Source organism: Cynocephalus volans, chromosome 5 (assembly GCF_027409185.1).
Source record: "Cynocephalus volans isolate mCynVol1 chromosome 5, mCynVol1.pri, whole genome shotgun sequence".
Classification (NCBI taxonomy): Eukaryota; Metazoa; Chordata; class Mammalia; order Dermoptera; family Cynocephalidae; genus Cynocephalus; species Cynocephalus volans.
The window spans coordinates 21,282,937-21,305,226 of record NC_084464.1 but is presented as its reverse complement, the minus strand read 5'-3'; the positions used below and the strand labels follow the sequence as shown (position 1 = coordinate 21,305,226).

The 22,290-nt window shown below is 41.8% G+C and overlaps 1 pseudogene; it reads right to left on the bottom strand.

Moving 5' to 3' along the window:
• Positions 1-276: 276 nt before the first annotated feature.
• LOC134378909 (dead end protein homolog 1-like) lies at positions 277-22,248 on the bottom strand (annotated as a pseudogene).
• Positions 22,249-22,290: the final 42 nt, after the last annotated feature.

Genomic DNA, 22,290 nt, shown 5'->3' with positions numbered 1-22,290 from the left:
GAAGAGGGGTGAGGGGAAAAAGGTAGGTGTGGGTGTCACCAGGGGGTCACCTGGGCTGGGAGGGGGAGGGCAAGGTCCTTCACCACAACATAAGCCAAACCCGAGCCACCCCAGGTGCTATGAGGCCCTGCCCTAGCAGGGAGGCTGTGTCACACATGCGGCAGGACCCCGCCCCTCCCCCAATGGGATCAGACAGTGGCCACCCAGGCCTGCTGGGCTGGAGACTGACACAGGCTCTGCCTCCTTGTTTAGGCTGCCTGTGGAGAGAGGACGGGGTCACTGCTTAACGATGGTACCTGCTTCAGCCCCAGCAGACCACAAGAAGCCGGCCCCAGACTCACTCAGTGCCTCCAGCAGCTGTGTGGACGCTGCATCCTTGGCTACGTCATGCCCGTCCTGCCCATCTGGGGCCAGCACAACCCAGGTAAGGCCGCTGAAAGGCACTGGATGACCAGGGATCACCACCTGGTACCAGAAGTGGTGCCAGCCAGCAGGTCCTGTGCCCAAACACTTGGTGAGGAACACCGCGCTGCCCAGCCTCATTTGTTGGCACAGCAGCTGGAGGGCAGCCAGAGTCCCTTGGGACCCTAGCCTGTCCCTAGACAAGGCCGATCGGCTGCCCTGTGGCTGTAGGCACTGCAGTGAGGGACCCGCAAGCTGCTGGCGGAGTCGCTGCTTCGAGCCTGGCTTGAGCCACTCCACAGCCACCTGCCCTCCACAGAGGCGTGACAGCCCTCCCACCAGGGCCTTTGGGGGCACGGCGGCGGCGGCGCGCTGCGAGCTGAACCTGAGCAGCGCGATCTGCGCGGGCGCCGCCGGGGCTGGGCAGCAGCAGCGCCTCCTGCAGGCAGGGGCTGGAGGCTGCAGCGCGAGCAGCAGCGGCGGCTGCTCCCGTCCTTGGTGACCCGTCCACGCGCAGCTCGCTCTTCTCGCCGCAGCGGGCGGCTGTGCAGCGGGGCCATGGCGGCCTGCGCGCCGCGCCGCGAGCTGCAGCGGGCGTCGGGAAGCCGCGGTTCAGGCCGCCGAAGGTCATGGGCAGGCGGATCTCGCAGGCGGCCCACGCGCTGCCACATTGGGATCCCCTGGTGCTCGGAGACGTCCTGGGGCAGCCGCCCGAGAGCACCTCCGAGCCGGCCGGCGGCGGCTGCCCACCCGGCCTGGGGCTGGCCCGCCGTCCTTCCTCTGCCCCTTCACCTGCGCCAGGCGGACGCCCGTCTCCATGACCCGCGCCTCGAACGCCGCCTCGTTCTCTGGATTCACTGGCTCACAGCGGAGCTCACACGCCCGCTTGGACTCGTAAGTTTCTACTACAGAAATCCTGGGGAATACAAGTCAAGCCTCACTGAGTTTTGGGGGGACACAATACAATCCACTACGTTTTCCCCCTACTTATAGCAGCCCATTTTGACTAGGACAAGCTATTTGTACCTATTATAAAGAAAAGGGTTTATACCCAACTCCTTTAAACACATTACCCTCTCTTCTTTTTATTCACTTAGAAGTTCTGGTATTTAATCAGCATCTTTATATGCATTGTCTTTTAATCTTTTTATTTGTCCCAGTATCCCTTTCCACCTCCTTGCCCACCTTTTCCACTTTTATATCATTGCCTGGATAAATCCTACTGCATGTGCATGAAGACTGAGCTCAGGTGTCCCCTCCTACGTGAAGCCTCTCCTGCCTTCCTCTTCCTCACCCCCAGCCTGGATTCAGGGCTGATTCTACACATTCCCATAGAGCCCTGCCTGTGTCAGAGTCTACCAAAGCCTCTAGTTCTCTGTGTTTTACTTTATGTTGTCCCTCACTAGATTGTGAATTTCTCACTGAAGACAGGAGTGTGTGACAAGCTCCAGGTGTAGAACCTAAAGTAGTAGTCGTAGAAAATGCTTATTGAATAAAATTTGTGTATCAGTGAAGCCTTTGGAACAGAGTATTTAAATTATCAGTGCAAAGGAGTGTCAGTGGGCAGGAAAAGACTAGGGTTAGAAGTGCCAGTCAAGGGCCAGGGAGCAGCTTGGAGTTTAGTATATATGAACTTTCAAGTCAAAATGGGACACTGAATGTTTCTGAAATTGTTCAGATAGAAGCAGGGATGTAGCAGAGCAGTTCAGAATGGAACTGGGTTGTAGAAGCCCCGAGAGCAGAATTTCAGGGGGAGATAAAGTTTCATATGAACTGTTGATCAGTTTCTGTAGAATATTTACACATTCGAACAACTCTGTTATGGGTTGAATTGTGTCCTCCCCAGAAGACATTGAAGTTTTAACCCCCAGTACCTGTGAATGTGACCTTATTTGGAAATAGGGTCTTTTCAGATGATCAAGTGAAGATGAGGTCACGAAGTCGGGCCCTCATTTAATATGACCAATGTCCTTATAAAAGGGAGAAATTTGGACACAGACAGACATGTTCAGGCAGAAGATGAGGGGAAGGCACAGGAAGAACCTCATCTAAAGCCAAGGAACACCTGAGGCCAACAGAAGCTAGGAGAGAGGAATGGAATAGATTCTCCCTCAGAGCCTTCAGAAAAGACCACCCCTGCTGGCACCTTGACTTTGGACTTTGAGTCTCCAGAAGTGTAAGGCAATCCATTTCTATTGTTTAAGCCACTCAGTGTGTGGTACTTTGTTACTGCAGCCCTAGGCAACTAATACAAACTCTTTCACTAGACTCAAGTCACTAGGCCCCAGACAGGGACTTGGGGATCCCCAGCACCCGGCATACTCACTAGACATTTGTGGAAGTCTGAGGACTAATTCACCGTGATAGAGGCTTGAGTTGCCTCTCAAATCAAGCGGACCTTGGACTTTAAGCTGGGGGTAGGGGATGCAGCAGGTGGAAACATGGCAGTCTGGAATTGGAGCACATCAGAATTTTGCCCTGGCTTTTACCATCACTCCCACTACTCACCCCCAAATCATGACACCTCCTTCTCTTCTGGGTATGGAGGCCCCAGCAAGACTCCCAGATCCAAGAAGGCCATTTGTGTTTAAAGCCAACAGGATGAGTGAGAACACCATGTCCTTACTCTGGGTCACAACCCTCCTGACTTGGTGTTTAGCGACCCATTATTATAAGAAGAGGAAACGGCTCACAATTTCAGAGGGAACTCTTGTTTCTGATGATCTAGGGGTTAACTTAAAATTCATTTCTTATGAAAAAAGTAGGAAAACTCTGGAAAGCTGAGCTTGGGTAAGTGTTTTAGCTTAGGTTAGTTTTCAATTCCAGAAACTCTGCAAAGTGTAAAGCTAGAATGATGGATTTCTGTGGTTCCCCGACCGATACAGATATTTGTAATAATAATAAAATAGAGGAAAAGATAGCACAACCCATGATCAAAATTAAATATACAACTTCCTGTTGGAATAGACTTCTCCCTGCTGCATGCTTCCCTTGCATTTTGGGAGTGTCCTTAGGGCTGGGCTCATCTTACACTCTGGGGCATATGTTAGTTGAATACTTATTTTTGTCACAGACCATAATATTCTGAAGGAAGCAGTTATGTTTCCTATTTCTTGGTGTCCTCATAAGGATAAAAGGCCAAGCAGAGTGCTCTGCAATAGCAGATGACCAGGAAATGTTTTCTGAAGTGGAAAAATAAAACAGAACAATTAAAAGGAGTTGCTGGAAGATCATTTTTTGCTTTTACAATCCTGGAATGTGGCAATCAGTTGCAGAACCCTGGCCGTATTCTCAGCAGCCCAAACCTTATTTCAAGAAAACATACTACTGAAGTTGTGAAATGCCTCTGAGAATTCCTTGTAGCCTTGGAGTAACTTGTTCCAGAGTCTAGGTTCTTGATCTGGTCCTTCCTTTTCTTATCACCTACGGTAAACATCAATGCAATTACCTACTCTGTGTTGCCTTAGCAAACAAAGCTTGTGTATACACTCTAGTCATGGTGGGTTGATGAAACCAACTCAGTTCGCACTGGCTGTTATAATCAGTACAACCAGAATGGATCTTAGGGAGTTGCTTCTCTTTTGCCAGAAGTGGAGGCATACTTGGGCATGAAGCAATGTGTGGCTGAGAGCCATCAACTGGATAACTCAACCTGCTACTTGATGGTGCAACTCACTGTGTTGGAATCCCATAGCCTGAATTCTTGATCTTCAAGGCCAGGTCAGTTAGGAATTCCTGGTTTGCTTCAGCGTCCAGGGAGAAGTGAGGGGGGGGGAGGGTGTGGGGCTGTGGGAGGTGGAATTCAAGTCGGGCATAACAGGAGGTTCAATTCTGTACAGTGTCAGAATCGAAGTGAACCCCCGCATCATGATTCTGTTTGAACAGTGTTTCTTGTGGGCTATTTCGATACTTCTGGGTGATAATAGAACCCCCTATAGCCTAGTTGAATAAAAAGAGCATTGGAATTTTGCTAAAAATTCTGGCTGCAACATTTGTTGGAGTGAGCAGGACTGAAGCAATGTTGGGACCTTAAACCACATGAGCTCTAAAAGATTTTAAAAGAACACAGTTTTTTTTCTTGATATGCATTTCTCTGAGTTTCCTGTTTTCCCATGGTTATTTGGTATTTTGAACTTTGGTTATAGTGCAAGATGACATTATTTACATGAATGCAAAGTTGTTTTCCAGCCAGCTTGAAGCTGCAGACTTGCACGTACTACCCAGACCCTGAGATAACAGCAAAGACGGGAACAGAAACCAGATGAGGCCTTGGCGAGACCTTGTACCTCACTCATTGACACACATCCCTTGCTGCTCACATACTCTTCTCTACTGCTTTTCACTTCCCACGTTCCATTGCCTCAACCCCTTCTTAAAAAACCCCCAAGTCTTTGAGATGGCTGTAGCCTGGCCATTCTCCTTTAGGTTTACGGAAGAGATGGGTTAGCCTGACATCTCTCCTCAGGTCACTGAAATTCCTGAATAAAAGCTGATTTCCATTTTCACCAACATTTGACTTTTGATTGGTTTGCTTTTCTCTGGGGGCAGGTAGCCAGACCTGTGAGTTTGATATCAGTTTTAGGAACCTCAGCCAAGGTGGAGTTCACCCTGTTACACATTTATTATATGATCTTGAGCAAGTTACTTAAACTCTTTGAGCACTAGTTTCCTCACCTGAAAATTGGGAATTACACTTATCTTGTGAGATGTTGTTATTTCTGACTAAATAGGATTATGCAAAAAATAAAATAAAAAAGCTCTTATTACAGTTCATGGTATTTAGCGAACACCAAATGAAAGTAGCCCTTTCTCCTCTTTCTTCTCTTTCTCTTACTCTTATTCTTCCTGTTTTTCTTATGCTTGTGCTGTCTCTATAACTGGGGCAAGGACCACAGCATGGATGGATGCACCCATCCTGCACGAGAGCAGGTGTGATTAAGCGCCTAGGCTTCCTGGTGGCCTTGTGTGTGTTCATGTAAAGGCAGGAAATGGTTTGGGTTGAAGGGGGAAGATGACAGACTTTTAAAGGCAGGAATATTACCTCCAACAGCACAGCATCTGCATTCCCCACTCCTCACCTTCACCCCCTGCCCTCACCAGCTGACACTCGAGCACGGAGTGGATGATGTGCTGTTCTGGTCTGATCGCGATCTGACTGAAGTCTCCTCAATTCCGATGCCCTGGGAGGGTATGTGGAAGAAGAGAGGCAGCACCTTTCTAATGGATGGCTCTGCACCCTCATAAAGACCCTGCTCAAGTTTACAGGCTTCCGAGGGTCGTGGCCTCAGCCAATTCCTCACCTACTTCAGTCCCCTCTGTCCCACTCCAGGGGCTATACCAGAGAAGCCTTCTCAGACCCACATGGTAGAAGTTCTTTCTCTTGGTCACTTCATTATTCCAAACGCTGGGGCAAAGACTGGTCAAGAGCAACACAGTAGAAATTAATCATGTAGAATTTGGCAGATAAGAAAACAGTATCCTGGGCACACCAACTATCTGTAACTAGGTCACCAAACTTAAACTGCAAGAAAGAAGTAGATAAACACAAAAGTAGAGGAAGAAAATATCCATTTATTCATTCATCTATTCATTTAGTTAAGATCATCTGCTAAATTACTATTATGTGATAGGCATTGGGCTAAAAGCTAAGGTTATAATGGTAAACAGATCAGATAGAGTGTCTGCCCTCATGCTTTCACAGTCCAGTATGGAATCTTACAACCTAGAGGAGTAAACATCCATTTATGTAACAATATTTCAGTTACTTGTGAAATGTAACAAATTACCCCCAAACGTAGCAGCTTGAACCAATCATATTATGTTCATGGCTCTGCAGCTTAGACATTTGCAAACGGCACAGGATTCCACATTGTCTGGGGGTCAGCTGGAAAGACTCCATGGCCAGGGGTGACTTGATGGCTGGGGCAGGAATGATCTGGAGATGTCCTCATTCACTTGGCTGAGTTCTTGCTGGCTGTTAACTGGCAGTCACCTACTGTGATATTGTGAAAATGTATATTTGGTCTTCATGCCTGTCTTCTGACATACAACTCCTAAAATCCTTGGAATCTACAAAGTGATAACAGCCTCTTTGTATACTAATGATGGATGGCAGCCAGCCCCTAGGTAGAGCTTCAGGGTGGAGGCTGATCACAGAAAAGACTAAGGCAAGACTTTTAGTCCTAACCCCAACCTCCAGGGTGGGGAAAGGGACCGAAGGTTAAGCTGATCACCTAATCAATGGTGCCTACGTAATGAAGCCTCCGTATAAACCCAATAGAACTGGGCTTGGCGAGCACTTGGACAGCTGAACTCATCCATGTGCACGGAGTTTCGTGCACCCCAACTCCACAGGAACACAGCATGAGTTTTTCTTCCTATTACACCTACATCATATGTCCTCTGCAGCATGACAGTCTTAGGGTAATTGGGTTTTTCACATGGGAACTGGCTTCTCCCAAGGCAAGCATATCAACAGAAATAGTCAGAAGCTGCATGGCTTTTTCTGACCCCACCTTGGAAATCATGGGCTATTGCTTCCACCATGTTCTGTTGTTTACTAAGACCAGTCTAGACTCCAGGGGAGGAGAATTGGAGTCCTCAAACCTCCAACCAAATCTCAATGAGGGACAGAGAAGGCAGGAGCATGTAGAATAGGACATACAGCTGTGGACACCTTTAGACAATACAATCTGCCAAAATCACAGTGAAATAATTGTTATGGTAAAGGAGGGCAGGGGACCAGAAAAGGAGATTTAATCCTCATTGGCAAAGTCAACCAAGAGTTTTTCAAAGAAATTGCATGCCAAGCTGAAGATCAGTGGAAATGAGCCAAAGCCTATGTGCGAAATAGTATTTAAGCAAGTGGAACAACATGAGCAAAGGCCCAGAGTCTGTTGGGAGCCATATACAGAACTCAAATAATTTCCATATGGCTGCCTTATAGGGTGCGAGTGTGGTACCTAGGCAGGGAGTGTGTGATAGAGCTGGTGGAAGGGAAGTTAGCGTGTTGAAGTGGATTCTTATAATTTCATGTTGCCTTGGCAACATTTGTCCATTTTGAATATAAACTGAGTTTTCTCATCCCAGAAGCAGGGCTCAGTCACCCTTGACAGAGTTCCCAGTTCTCTGCCTCCTCCCAGCTCCTCAAGGGTGTCAACCCAGGTATTTCCTTATACAACCTCCTCTTGGTTACCACCTTGCTATGGGACATGCTCGTCCCACTGACCCACACACTCCACGTAGACTGCACAGATATGCCACAGTGATCCCCTCTGCAGTGGATTGAGTTGTGTCCCCCAAAGTTCATATACTAGAAGCTTAATTCCCACTGTAACCACTGAAGGTGGGAAATCCTCTAATGATAATTGAAAGGTGGGGCCTTCAAGAGGTGATTAGATTGTAGGACCATGAATGGATTAATAATAGTGGTCAGGGTGTGGTTCTGAGGGCTATAAAAGAAGATCATGTGAGATGTTAGTCTCTCTCTGTTCTGCCACTTTCTGCCATGTGAGACCCCTGCATTGCTGTAAAGCCACCACCAAAGAAGACCCTCACCCAATGTGTTCCCTGGAATTTGGACTTTTCAGCCTTTGAAACTACAAGTGGTAAATTTCATTTTCTTGCAAATTACCCAGTTCTGTGCTTTTTGTTATAAGCAACAGAAATGGTCTAACACACCCCCTCTCAGTCACAGTGTGCCTCCATGGAGCGTGTGCCTGCTTGCTCCAAACCCACCAACTAGAACCCCGTGTGGGAAACCTGCTTGAGTAACACTCTGGACCCCAATAAAGACTTTGCCCACAGTCCTCGATCTCTCTCTCCTGCTCCTCATCTGCTGGTTGAGTGTGCATGTCCCAGACAGCTCCCACCTTCCTGTTGCCCCTGAGAGGTGTGTTTCCTCCTCTCCGGGATCTGTAAGTAATTAAACTGTGTCTGGTGTTCACGTGCTTTGTCGAGCTGCCTTCTATGTGTCTCACCTGACCAACACTCCTCAGCCGAACTTCTTTCCCGATCAGCGCCCTCCCAGAGAGTGGCTACCTTGCCACGAATAAGCTGGACACAGGTCAGGCAAGAGCCACAAGGTTTTCTGCCAGTCTGCACAAGTTTCCTGTGAGAGGGACACCTGGCCACAGGCCAGACACTTTGGCATTCGGCCGTCCTCCAGGATAAAGAAAGATAAGCTGTAGACACGGACGACCACGTCCCCGGGAGGCCCATCAGGGCAGGACTAGAGTTTACAGTCACTCTCCAGAGAGAGACCCCAAGGCCAGATGAGAGGAAAAGACAGCACGTGTCTATGTGTGTGTGCCTGAAGGAGAGAGAAATGAAGTTAGAGAGGTGAACAAGGACCAGATCACGAAGGTCTTGGTGAAACATGCTAGGAAGTTTGAACAATAGTCAATGGGAGGCAGAAAGAAAACATCTGCTATAGTTAGAAAGAATATGTAGGCAGCAAAAATAAGTACAGAATTCAAATACGGTCAGCCCTTAATTTTCCAAAATCCAAACTCTGAAAAAGATAAGAATGTTTATCTTGGCCATGAAGAAGAAAGTGCACGATGTTTGTCTCCTTACTTATTTTAAAAATGTCAATGGAAAGTCTTTTTCATAATACCAGAGAAGTATACTTAAAGCTCACGGACTCCGACACTACATGTAAGATTTTTCTGATTCCTATCAAAAGTAGTAGCATACCTGAAACATCAACCTAAGGCCTTGTGGTAAGTATCATTTTTGATACTGTTATTTTTCTTAAATATAGAGAAAATTTTCTCGCCAAGAGAAAATGTAAGTCCCAAGTCACCATTTCTTCTCTAAAAGGAATCAAACTTTCCTCAGGAAGGGAAGATGCCATCATCATAAGACGTTTTATCACACTGTGGTCTATGTGGCAAATGGCCATTTATATAAAACCCTTCATTTCCTGCAGTGCGGTTCCCAATGTTTGCCTTCCTGGAACAATGATGGGCAATTTCCTCACATAAGAAGGACTCTGATGACAGCTCCAGTTACATGGTGCTCCTCCTAGTCTTGGAACATGTCCCACTGTCCTTCATGCATTAGATGAACCAAAAATAAGTGAGAGGTCTGGACAGTGGAAAGCACGTAAGACTTTTGTTTCTTCCCCCATTATTCAGCATTGTAGAATGAAGTTACTCGGTAATCTCCCTTCTAATCAAAGGGGAATTGGGAAAGTACGCAAGGCTATAAAATATATATGTAAGGTAATAAATCTTTGGCTATTTCCTAGTTCATTATTAGCTATTTCAAATCCTTTTTAGAAATGGGAGGGATAAAAATAATATGTAAGTTAATAAACTTGTATTTATCAAGTTTGAAAGCAGCTATTTCTAAAACGTCCCCACGTTCAAGACCCTTTACTGCATGACTGATTTGGATTACATTAGGAAATATTTATTGGGCTTAGTCAATTTGATACTTTGTCAGTCTATGTGATGCCACACTAATCTGTTTTGTCTTTTACTGCTTCCCAACACAATAGCTGTTTCACACCGTTTTATTTGGATATACTTTGGGAAAACTTACTATTAAGACTTTGTTTGTATTGTTATCCCCACTTGCAGTGCTCTACATCTGAAGATCAAGGAGTAACATACAATTTCTTTTCCACATTTGCTCCGTATTTCTAGGTCTTTTCAATTTCCAAGTGAATTTCAGAATCAGTTTTCATTTTCTAAAAAAGAAAAAAAAAAAAGAAGCCTCTCGGATTTTTATTGGGATTGTATTGATTCTATAAGCAATTTGGGGAAAATCAATATTTTAACAATATTGAATCCTCTGACCCATGAACAAAATACAGTAGTCCCCGCTTACCTCTGGTTTTGCTTTCCATGGCCAGCTGTGGTCTAAAAATATTAAATGGAAAATTCCAGTAATATACAATTCATAAGTTTTCAATTGTGCACCATTCTGAGAACCAGGATAAAATTTCACGCTGTACTGCTCTGTCCTTCTGGGACAAGAATCATCCCTTTGTCAAGCGTCTCCATGCTGTATATGCTCCCCGCCCATTAGTCATCAACAGCATCTGCTGCTGACATCCAGCAGTTGACATTGTCATGACTCAGTGATCCATGATCACCCGAAGCAGATCATCTTCCTCCTCACGTATCGTCAGAAGGTCGGTGGTGGCCTAACGCGAGGTCATAATGCCTGGTCATTCGACCCACTTCATCTCATCACGTAGGCATTTTACCTTCTCACTTCATAACATCAAGAAGGGTGACTACAGCACAGTAAGATATTGTCAGAGAGAGAAACCATAGTCACATAACTTTTATTACAACATATTGTTACAATTGTTTTATTTTATTACAGGTTATTGTTACTTTTTACTGTGCATAATTTATAAATTGAACTTTATCATAGGTATGTATGTATAGGAAGACACATAGTACACATAGGGTTCAGCACTGTCCATGGTTTTGGGCATCCATGGGGGGTCTTCGAATGTAGCCCTGTAGATAAAGGGGGACGACTGTATGTCTTTCCATTAATTTTGTTTTGCGAATTTCCCTCGGCAAAGTTTTATAGTTTTCAGGGTACATCCTTGCTATCGTTCGAATGTTCCTCAAAAACTCATTGAAGCTTGATCCCCACCATAACTGTGTTAAGAGGGTGGGAGATCGGACTATGGTATCTGAAAGGAGGGGCCTTTCAGAGGTGATTGGATCATGGAGACTCTATCCGTGTGAATGGAATTACTCATTCATGAAATAACGGGTTAATGGTTTAATGGGTTATTAGAGAATAGACAGGGGGCTTTACAAGGAGAGGAAGAAAGCATGTGGAAATGTGCTCTTGCTCAGACCTCGCTATGTGACAGATACCCTGCGTCACCACAGGACCTGTAGAGTCCCCACCAAGAAGAAGTCCCATATCAGATGTGTCCCCTGGACTTGCCAGCCTCCAAAGTGGTAACAAATAAATTCTGTCTCTTTATAAATTACCCAGTTTCAAGTATTATGTTACAGGCAACAGAAAATGGACTAATTTTCCTTTGTCAAATTTATCCCTAACTATTTCATATTTTTTGTGCTATTTAATGATGTTGTTTAAAAAAATTTTAATCTTGAATTGTTCATTACTAGTTTATAGAAATAAAGTTAAGTTTTGCATTAATTTTGACTCCTGAAAATTTGCTAAACTAACTTATGGCTTCTAGCAGCTTTCTTGTAGATTACACTGAACTTTCTGTGTAGACAATCACATTGCCTGCAAAGGAAAAGCTTTTCCTCCTTAATCTTGGTGTCTTTTATATCTTCCCCTTGTTCTATTACACTGGCCTGAATCTCCAACACAAGGTTGAATAAAAGTGGTGGAACCAGCATCCTTGCCTTTTCCTTCATATCAGGGGAACGCATTCATTCTCTCACTGCTAAATTTGCTGTTCGCTGCAGGTTTTTTTAGATACCCTTTACCAGGTGGAGGAAGTTCCCTTTTATTCCTAGTTTACTAAAAGGTTTTAACAGGAATGAGGTTGGATTTGTCAAAGATTTTGTCCACGTGTGTAGGATGATCATATTATTTTTCCTATTTTGTTTGTTATTATGGAGAATTACACTGACTGTATTTAAAGAGTTAAACCGACCTTGTATTCCTGAGGTAAACCTCACTTGGTCATGGTGTGTTATCTTTTTCATTTGTTGTTAGATTTAATTTGCTACATTTTTGTTTTGAATTTTTGCATCTAAATTCATGAGAAATACTGACCCATACTTTTCTTGTATTGTAATGCCTTGTGAAGTCTTCATCACGGTAATTCCAGCCTCACAGGATGAGTTAGAAATTGCTACTGCTTCATCAATTTCTGGAAAAGTTTGTGTGGAATTAGTATTATTTCTTTCTTGACTGGTAGAATTTTCCAGTGAAGCCATCTGGACCTGGAATTTCCTTTATGGATTTTTAAATACAAATTTAATCTTTTTGAATGAGCTTGAGTAATTTGGGTCTTTCAAGAAATTTGTCTATTCAATCTAAGTTGTCACATTTATTGACATAAAGTTGTTCCTAATATTTCCTTAATATCCCTTTAATATCCATAGATTCTGTAGTTGTGCTATCTCTCTTCTTCACAATATTGACAATTTGTGTGTTGTTTTTGTTTGTTTGTTTGTTTTCTTTTGATCAATTTGGCTAGAGTTCTATCAGTTTTACTATCCCAAAGACTAGCTTTGGGTTTTATTGATTTTCTTTATTGTTTTTCTGTTTTCTATTTCATTGCTTTCTGCTCTGATCTTTACAATATTTCCATTTCCCTGTTTACTTTGAATTTCATTTGCTCTTGCCCTGGCTCAATAAGGTGAAAGCTGATGTTATGGATTTGAGGCCTTTCTTCTTTTCTAAGTTAGGTGTGTAGTAATATAAATTTCCACTGAAATATTGCTCTAGTGGCTGTTGACAAATTTTGATGTATTATGTTTTCATTTTTATTCTTTAAAAAGTACATTGTAATTTCCCTTTTGATTTCTTCTTTGACTAATGGGTTACTTAGAAATGTGTTACTTCATTCCTAAGTGTTTGTGGATTTTTCAAAGATCTTTCAGATATAGGTTTCCAGTTTAACTCCATTTTGATCAGAGAATCTACTGAGTATAGCTTGAATCCTTTCAAATTTATTGAAACTTGTTTTCCAATCTAGAATATGATCTATCTTGGTAAATACAGTCACACACTGCATTACCATGTTTTGATCAAGAATGGGCCACATACACCACAATGGTCCCATAAGATTATAGGTGTGTAGTAGGCGACACCATCTGGGTTTGTGTTAGTACATCTATGATGTTTGCACAATGATGAAATCACCCAACAATGCGTTTCTCAGAATGTATCTCTGTTGTTAAGCAACACCTGACTGTACTCAGTTTTCACCTGGAAAGAAACTGTATTCTGCTATTGCCAAGTGGAGAGTTCCTTAAATGTCAATTAGGTCAAGTTGGGTGATAGTGATGTTCAAGTCTTTTATACCTTTACTGAGTTTTGTCTACTTATTTTATCGACTACTGAGAGAAGGGTGTTAAAATCTCTTGGTATAATTGTGGACTTTATCTTTGCAGTTCTGTAAGTTTTTGCTTTGTGTTTTTTTAGTTTCTGTTATTAGCTGCATAAAGTTTAGGATTGTTATGTTCTCTTTAGGAACTGACTCCATTATCATTATAAATGGACTTTGTTTGATTCTAGTAATACTCTTTGCTCTGACATCTACTTCATCTGATATTAATATAGCCACTTCAGTTTTCTTTTGGTTAATGTTAGTATGGTAAATTTTTTTCATCCTTTCTTTTAAACTTATTTGTATCTTTGTATTTAAAATGTATTTCTGGCAGGGAGCAAATAGCTGAGTTTTGCTCCTCTACTCAGTTTGACAACCTCTGCTTTCAATTCAAGTATTCTATCCTGTGAACTCAGTCGTGGTCTCCTGAGGCTCTTAGCTTCATCTCCTCAACTCAAGGAGTCCAGTAGGCTCAACCTGAATTCCCTCTCCCAGTGACATGGCCTTAAAGCTTTCCCAAAGAAGCAAGCTGGGGCAATCACAGGCCTTACCCTGTCTGTTTCTCATCAGTCAGGATCACTGTACTCTGCCACCTGATGTTCAGTGTCTTGAAAACTGTTGCTTCTTATAGTTGTTCTTTCTTTCCTTTTTTTTTTTTTTGTTTACAGACAGAAGGAAAAATCTAGTCCATTACCCCATCTTGGCTGGAAGCTGAATTCCTCCTTCTATCCCCTTTTCTAAGGCCATGGCTATATTGGGTTTTTCTATTACTTAACCTGAATTTAATTTTAATAATTACAGAAAGTTGTTAGCAATAAATAGTTATTAAAACAGAAAAACCTGAAGAAAATATTCAGCATGCAGCATAGAGAAAATAGAAATAGAAATAGGTAGATAAGAAGAAAGTTCTGGTGTTCCAGGCCAACTATAGCCAATAAAATTGTATCGTGTATTTCTAAATAGCTAGTAAAGAGGATCTTGAATGTGTTCATCAGAAAGAAAAGATACACGTTTTGGTGATGGATCTGCTAATCTACCCCAAGTGATTCATTGTACAATATATGCATGTATTGAAACAACACACTGTATCCCACAGATATGTACAATTAAAATAAAATTTTAAAAAGAGATAAAGAAAAATAAATACACACTTGACTAACCACAGCATATTTCTTGCATGTTGTTCCTTCCTCTGGGTTTAGTTTTCTTCCTACTGATGCACTTCACGTGTAGTTACTTCAGTGATAGAAATTCCATGAGCTGTAAACTCCCTCAGGTGTGACTTGTTTGAAATTTTCTTTATTTCACCCTCACTCTTGAATAATAATCCAGCAAGGTAGGATTTTCCAGGTTGACAACTCTTTTCTCCCAATACTTAAAGGCATTATTCTGCTGTTTTCTGACCTCTGGTAATACGAATGAGAATTTTTCTGTTGATATAATTGTTGTTCCTTTGTAAGTAATCTACCTTTTACACTAATAGTTTTAAAATTTTTCTTTTGTCTTTAGTATTCTGCTGCTTGATACTGACCTCCTGCTGTTTGCTAGTGACAATATCTGAAACTCTGGGCCTTTGATCCTTCTTGCTTCTACCACTACTTGGGAGTCAGACAGAAAATACTCTCTTGGAAAGGCCACATTTCCTGTATTACTTTGTCCCTTTTCTCCAGGGCCAGCTTCATAGTTGTGCAACCTGTGCAGTCACAAAGGACCTCACATTTTTTCTTATTTTTTAAAAAAGATGACCATTAAGGGTATCTTAACCCTTGACTTGATGTTGTCAGCACCACGCACTCCCAAGTAAGTGAACCGGCCATCCCTCTATAGGGATCCGAACCCATGGCCTTGGTGTTATCAGCACCACACTCTCCCAAGTGAGCCATGGGCTGGCCCAGGATCTCATATTTCAAAGCAGTCCAATCTTGGTTTAACCATTCTGCAGTCGCCATCTTGAAATTCTCAATAATTTAAAATATTTTAAATTTCATTTTTAATCTTGGTAAAATACACACAACATAAAATTTACCATCTTATCCATTTTGAAGTGTAGAGTTCAATAGGGTTAAGTAATCCATATTGCTGTTCAACCAGTCTGTAGAACTCTTGTCATTGTACAAATCTGCAACTATCCCTGTTAAACAGCAGCTCACGTTTTCCCCTCCCCTCAGACACTGGCAACTGACATTCTACTTTTTTGACTGTATCAATTTGACTACCCTAGGTACCTCATATAAGTGGAATTACATGGTATTTGTCCCTTCATGGCTGGCTTATTTCACTTAGCATAATGTCCTCGAGGTGCATACATGCTGTAGAATGGGTCAGAATGTCCTTCCTTTTTAAGGCTGTATAATATCCCATTGTATGTATATACCACATTTTGTTGAAATTCCTTATAATTTTTGAACAAAGGTTCCCACATTTTTATTTTGCACTGGCCTTTCAAATTATGTAGCTGTTCCTGGTTTTATTTCATCACATAAGCTATAAAGGAATACAGTACAGGAGGAGAAATTAATCTGTAGTGTATGCTTCATAAGACTATTTCAATAATCCAAGAGAAAAAGCACTCAGAGAGTTAAACACTGCATAGATATGCACAGCAAAACCAGTCTCCCCGCTTGATCCTTGGACCTACCTCCCTCTATCGATGTCTTTCTTTCTCAAACCACCAGGATGTGAGTCTTCACCTCCCCTTGGAGAACCCCCACTTCTACTCATTGGTATCAATCTCTCCTAGAATTTTCTTTTTATCCCTTTCCACGCTTCAACCAGTGAAATCCCTAGGTCAATCTTAACTTGCAGTAGGACATTTCCAAAATTAGGCTGGACTATCAGTGAGACAGAGGGCATTTCCTAAGGCCAGTCAGGATAGATGTTGACACTCTTAGTTCCCTCTGAGATCAGTTCAGTGCTTTCTGAGATCTTCCTGGTAGAATAATGTACAAATAGGCCCCCTTCTTCCTGGGTCATCTCACAGGTAACTCTTAGCTCAGGAGAGTCGTGGAGTTTCAGAAACATCACAATCAAAATCTATAAGGATGAGAAGTTTCTCTACTTAACAGTCTAGTGTGTTCAGACCGCTCCCACAGGAGGTGGCAATATACACTGTTATGCACACAAGCAGCAGGCTGCCCTCTGCCTCCTTTCTAACTCCAAACTTTGGCCCGAGGCCCACAGCAGCCCTAGCATATGTAACTTTTCAAACAACAGATCCGTATGCTTCTTGGTACCCTTCCTCTGTTCACTCAAAGATCTAGACAAAGGTTTGACATTAGGGTTTCTCTGTACCTTGGGAAGATCATATTTTAAAACAGAACATATTGACATTGCTTTTTGTACTAAAAAGTGAATCAGAATTAAAGTATTTTTCCAAAGCCATTCCCAGGGGCAAGAGGATGGGATGCGGTGGGGGGTGGGGTTGTGTGTGTGTGTTGGGGGTGATGCTGGTCACAACATGTGTTCAGATGACGAGCATGTGAAATTGAATTGAACGACAAAATAATCCTTAGAGAAAGATCCGTTAGATGGTTGGAATTCTAAGAATAATAAAGAGGTCAGAACTCACCATAAGGGCCGGCTCGTGGCTCACTCGGGAGAGTGTGGTGCTGATAACACCAAGGCCACGGGTTCAGATCCCATATAGGGATGGCTGGTTAGCTCACTGGGTGAGCGTGGTGCTGACAACACCAAATCAAGGGTTAAGATCCCCTTACTGGTCATCTTTAAAGAAAAAAAAAAGAGAGAGAGAACTCACTGTAATAAAAACATAGTTTTAACTTCAAGATTTCAGCTAGTGCTTTTGACCTGGCTGTTAAAGATCCTGCAAATATTTTAAAGACAATTTGGTTCATTTAATCGATTGTCTAGACCTGAGCTGATCAGCATGGTGGCTTTGGGGCATGTAAAATGTGCTGTAAGTGTAAAATTCACACTCGATTTTGAAGACAGTATAAAAAATGGTAAATATTAATAATAATACATTTTGTACATATTGGGTTGAATAGTATACTATTAAAATTAATTTTACCTGTTTGGTTTGTTTTTAACTCCATGGGGCTACTAGAACATTTTAAATTACACATGTGGCTTGCTTTTGTGTCTCACATTACATTTCTATTAGATTGCACTGGTCTAGAACTCATTTAGTTTTTGATACAAAGTAGCCATTTATTCTCATCCCCAAGATTCACGCCATTTTGCACACTTCCTGACTTGGTCTCAGAAGCGAGTTGTTGCAGTAGGTGATCCTAGTCTATCTCTCAACAATTTTGCCTCAACCTCTCTACAGATTGTCTCCTACACATACTTCAGGTGAAGGCAGAATGCTTTTATTTCTTTGAGGAAAACAATTTCCTTCCCCCAGCCAAGTTGATGGTACAACTATTTTTTTTTTCCTTTTAAACTAAAGTTTAGGGTAGAATAAGGAGTGAATTGTCAAATTTTGCAGAGCTTCTCTTTATAATGTCAATGAGTCTATCAACTATACTAAAAATAAGTAAATGACTTAAATTCTCTAATGTCTTCCTAAGTGCTCTGGCCAGAGCAGAAATGGAGACATTACTTCAGTAAAAGCAGAATTTCAACCAGACTGTTATTCTTAATAAGGCAGCTAATTTGTAGTATGATGAAAGGCCTAGAAAATGTTATGTTCAGTGGACTTGGGAGAGACTTATTTAATAGATATAAAATTGCTTTCACTGCTGGAAGCTTAAGGGCAGAGAGAAGGGAGACAGAGGGGAGATAAAGGGAGAGACAAGAGGCTTAAGAAAAATATATTCTGTAGGATTTTATTAATTCTGTATGTTAAAAATATATTATATGTATTAGTTTTTCAATTCCTTAACAAAAGGTTTCCAATTTTGGTAGTCAGTTAATAAATTAACAGTAAGTGTAATTTTATAATATTTTAAAATTAATTTGGTGTTGTCTTGGGCAAAAAAATTGTCCAAAAGACTATATAGCTAGGCAATTTCTATTTTAATTATATTTAATGAAGTTCAAGTGTTAATATTATAACCTGAGCTCATAAATTAGTATATTCTGTCATGTCCAAAAATATTGGATTCATGCTTTTCTAAGTCTTATTGTTTAAACAGAAAAATCTTCTTTAGAGTTTATTTATTTTTTTCTTTTAAGTTTGATGTTTCTAAGAAGTTACTGTTTTGTTAATTTTTTTTTCCAAGCTGATTTAGAAACTTTGGAAGCATCTTAAATTCTTTGAATAAATACCTTTTTTTCCTTGTATGCTATAGAATAATCTGATACTCCTTTAAAATATAAGTATTGGGTAACAGAACTAACATCTTCAAGGAAACTGTTTTTCTTGAGTAGTTACTTTATTGTGTCTGGGAGCAGTCATGGATTTTTCTGGATCCAAACCCGTGACCTTGGTGTTATAAGGTTGCCCTCTAACCGTTTTATAGAAATTATATTAAACCACTTCAACATTTTAATTCAGGATAACAATATCTAAACTATACAACAAAGTAAAATTTAACATGTTAATATGGATTTTTATTTTTGTATGTTGACTTAATAGTAAGCAACAGAGTGGTTAAACTCATACCATCTAAATTTCTTTATAGCCTTCCATATTAAACTATTAAAAAGTAAAAGAAATTTTTTTGATTGAGTGAAGTTAGGATAGATCTTTGGAGGAGGAGGATGATGATGATGATTCACGTTGAGTAGCAGGTGCTACACTGTCTTCCAGGATTCCCCAGTGGGATGAAGCTCCATTTGCCCTCAGTGGTAACTTACTTGATTATTCTCCTTTGGTTGGTTTTCTTCCCTCCCATGTCACTCGCATTTCTATTCTCTTACCAGTGTTTCCTACTTGCATGTGAGTTCTTATTTCAGGGTGCTTTTGGGGAAACCCAAACCAAGACACGTGTCTATCTGTCTGTCTGTCTGTTTATCCGTATATCTATCCAGAACACAGCAACACAATGCAGCCTCTTAAAGAATCCAGCCAAATGAAGAGCTGGAAGAGAAAAGATGAAGACACCCGGGAGTGGGTGCAGAGACAAAGCTGATGACTACTGACTAAATTGACTTCTTTCTTCCTCCTTATGTAATTGTTGAAAGGATTTGATGTTGTGGAGCTCTAGTGAAAGAGGACACTAGGCAGTTAGTTATGGCTTCTTAAGTGGTGCCATCTCCAGAAGTCCAGAGGGGATAGCATTCTACCAGGAGAGATGGGCAAGGACTTTATGCCTGATTCCATTATTCAGGACACGCTGTTGGGAAGGTTGGCCAACAGGGCCATGGAGAGAAGGTAGGCCAAAAGTTAATCTTGGAAAGAACTGAAATCACACTTCCTGGGCTCATGGGCCAGGCCTATAAAAGAGAGGAAAATTAGAGATTGGGCTTTGCAGATGGTCACCCAGGATTTCTTAGTGACTTTGCGCAGCCTGTATAGTATGTGCTACTTATCTTGTGGGAATGTAATTGGGAGCAAAGCTCAGAACTTCCTCAACTCAAATCCCAACACTGCTATTTCCTGGTGATGCTGCCTTAGCATGTTATTCAAGCTCTTTAAGCATCAGTCTTTCCATTTATACAGTGGGGACAATAATGCCTAATCATGGGATTCTGATAAAAATTACATGAGGTATTTGTATACAAAGTGGATCTGTTACTGTAACTGGAGGATAAGAGGGCTGTCCTGATATTGCAGGTATTCCCAAGAATGCTAGGGAAATGGTGGGTGGTCCTTTTATTTAACTCCAGTATTTTCTACACACACACACACACACACACACACACACACACAAAATACACACCCACACAAACACATGTGTTTATTATCATATGTATAGAAAGCCACGTGAGCAATAATGCCCCGATTATTACATTAACCCCAGCTTTGACAGCCAAAAAACCCTCTTACTGTTCTTAGCTATGCATGAAATCACCCCTGTGAAATCTTTCATTGAGTAAAGCAACCATCTGTTCTTGGTGGAACTCAAAAGGGAAAATTTATTTGAAGTTCCCACTTCCCCTTCTTATTAAAATCATTGCAACTCCTACTAAAATAATTCCTGCCAAGGGCACTTTTGGTTTCTTAAGTTCATTTGCCTGAGAATGAGCACTCAGAGTTCTCTCAGTGAAGGCTCAGTGTTGGCAATGTCCTACCATAGCTAGAAGTCTGGGGGCTGAGAAAAAAGGCAGAATCACTTTGTTTTTGCCATTAAGACCCACTGATCACATGCAATGGTCTCACCTGCTATGGCTTTTCTCTAGTCCCGACAAGTTGATATTTTGGAAGCAATATTTTGGAAGGCCAAAGAAAGGTCATCTCTTAGAACTGTGCAAAAAAGAACCAGTCATTATAGTAAGACATTTGATTCTGATAGTTCTTTCATCTAGGTCCTTTGAAAGTAACTTCCCTTCTTTAACTGACATCTGCCCTGGCCTCTTCATGGGCCAAAGAAGGTGGGTGCTGATGGAAATCACAGATGTGGCTAAAACTCCCCAGCAGCAGTCTGGGAAGAGGTCATTTGGCCCCTTTCCAGTAACAGGTGGCATTTGGTCTGCAGAGTGGCCTCTACTTTTCAAGAGGGTTTGAATCATGGGGGAAAAAGCTGTCACTTGGCATTTTGATTTCTGTAGAGCCAACTATGAGCTATCTGAGAGTGGCATTTTTGAAATAAGCCTGTAATCATAGGTGTCATAGGTATGAGAGACAAGGTCGCTACCCCTTCAGTGGTGTGAGCCACTGTTGTTTCCAGTTACATTTCATCATACCATGAAATAGATATCATACACACACTTTATCTCACACATGCTTCAACGCGTGTGGGTGTGGGAGTGTGTAGAATTCAGAAAGAGAAGAATAAAGAATTTATGCTAATGTCTAAATAGAGGAATAGTTATTAGTAAAATTAATAGATTCCTGTCTACCCTATAGTGCTATTTTAAAGGATAATCATTTTTTAATTAATACACTGGACTTGAAGGTGACTCTCATTTGTGTTGAAACACGATATGTTCGTCTTCCCTCCCTCTTCCTCCTACCTAAGAAAAATAAAAGAGATGCAGCTCACATATACTTGTGAAATTCAAACACACTTTTAAAAGACTCCACAGGCAGCGATTCTAACCGGAAGGGTTCATATCGAAACCACTGATCACAGTAATCTAAATAGATCTTAATTAACAGAGGCTCAACCATTCCCTGCTGGGGGGAACTGCCCAAGTTTCAAAGTGCAGACTTGACATTCATACACCATGCAAAAAACATAGATCAAATAGAGAGATGCCGGGATATTACTGAGAGCTCCAACAATGTCACCAGAAACAAAGACATTGCATCTGACAACCGTGAGATTTAACACCACTGACCTATACAGAAGATTACAGTACTGCCACTTATTCTCCCACATGTACAGGGGTTCTGTGGGGAGACCACCTAGGGGTACACAGGTGCATTTTCTCCACACGTGCCCCTTATTTCAAGGGTCATATTTGTAGCTCCCCTAGGAAAGAATCAAAGGTGAAAGGTGGGTGGCCTAGACTGTCGTTTGCGCTGGGGAGGACAGAGAGCAGCTGCACACATCACTGAGACGGGCTGCTGCCAGGAGGGGCAGTGATAATGTCATCAGATCCTGCAGATCAGTAACAACAGAACACCCTCCCATCTATTGGTGGCCACTGGGGTAGCTACAGTGCGTTTGATTGAAATTATTATTTAAAATTTTTAAAATTTTGTTAATATGCATGTAACAGAAAATTTACCATCTTGACCATTTTTTTGGTGTGTAGTTTGGTAGTGTTAAGTACACTCACACTGCTGTGCTACCAATCTCCAGAACTCTCTTCATCTTGCCAAACTGAAACTCCGCACCCATTAAACAACTCCAGAT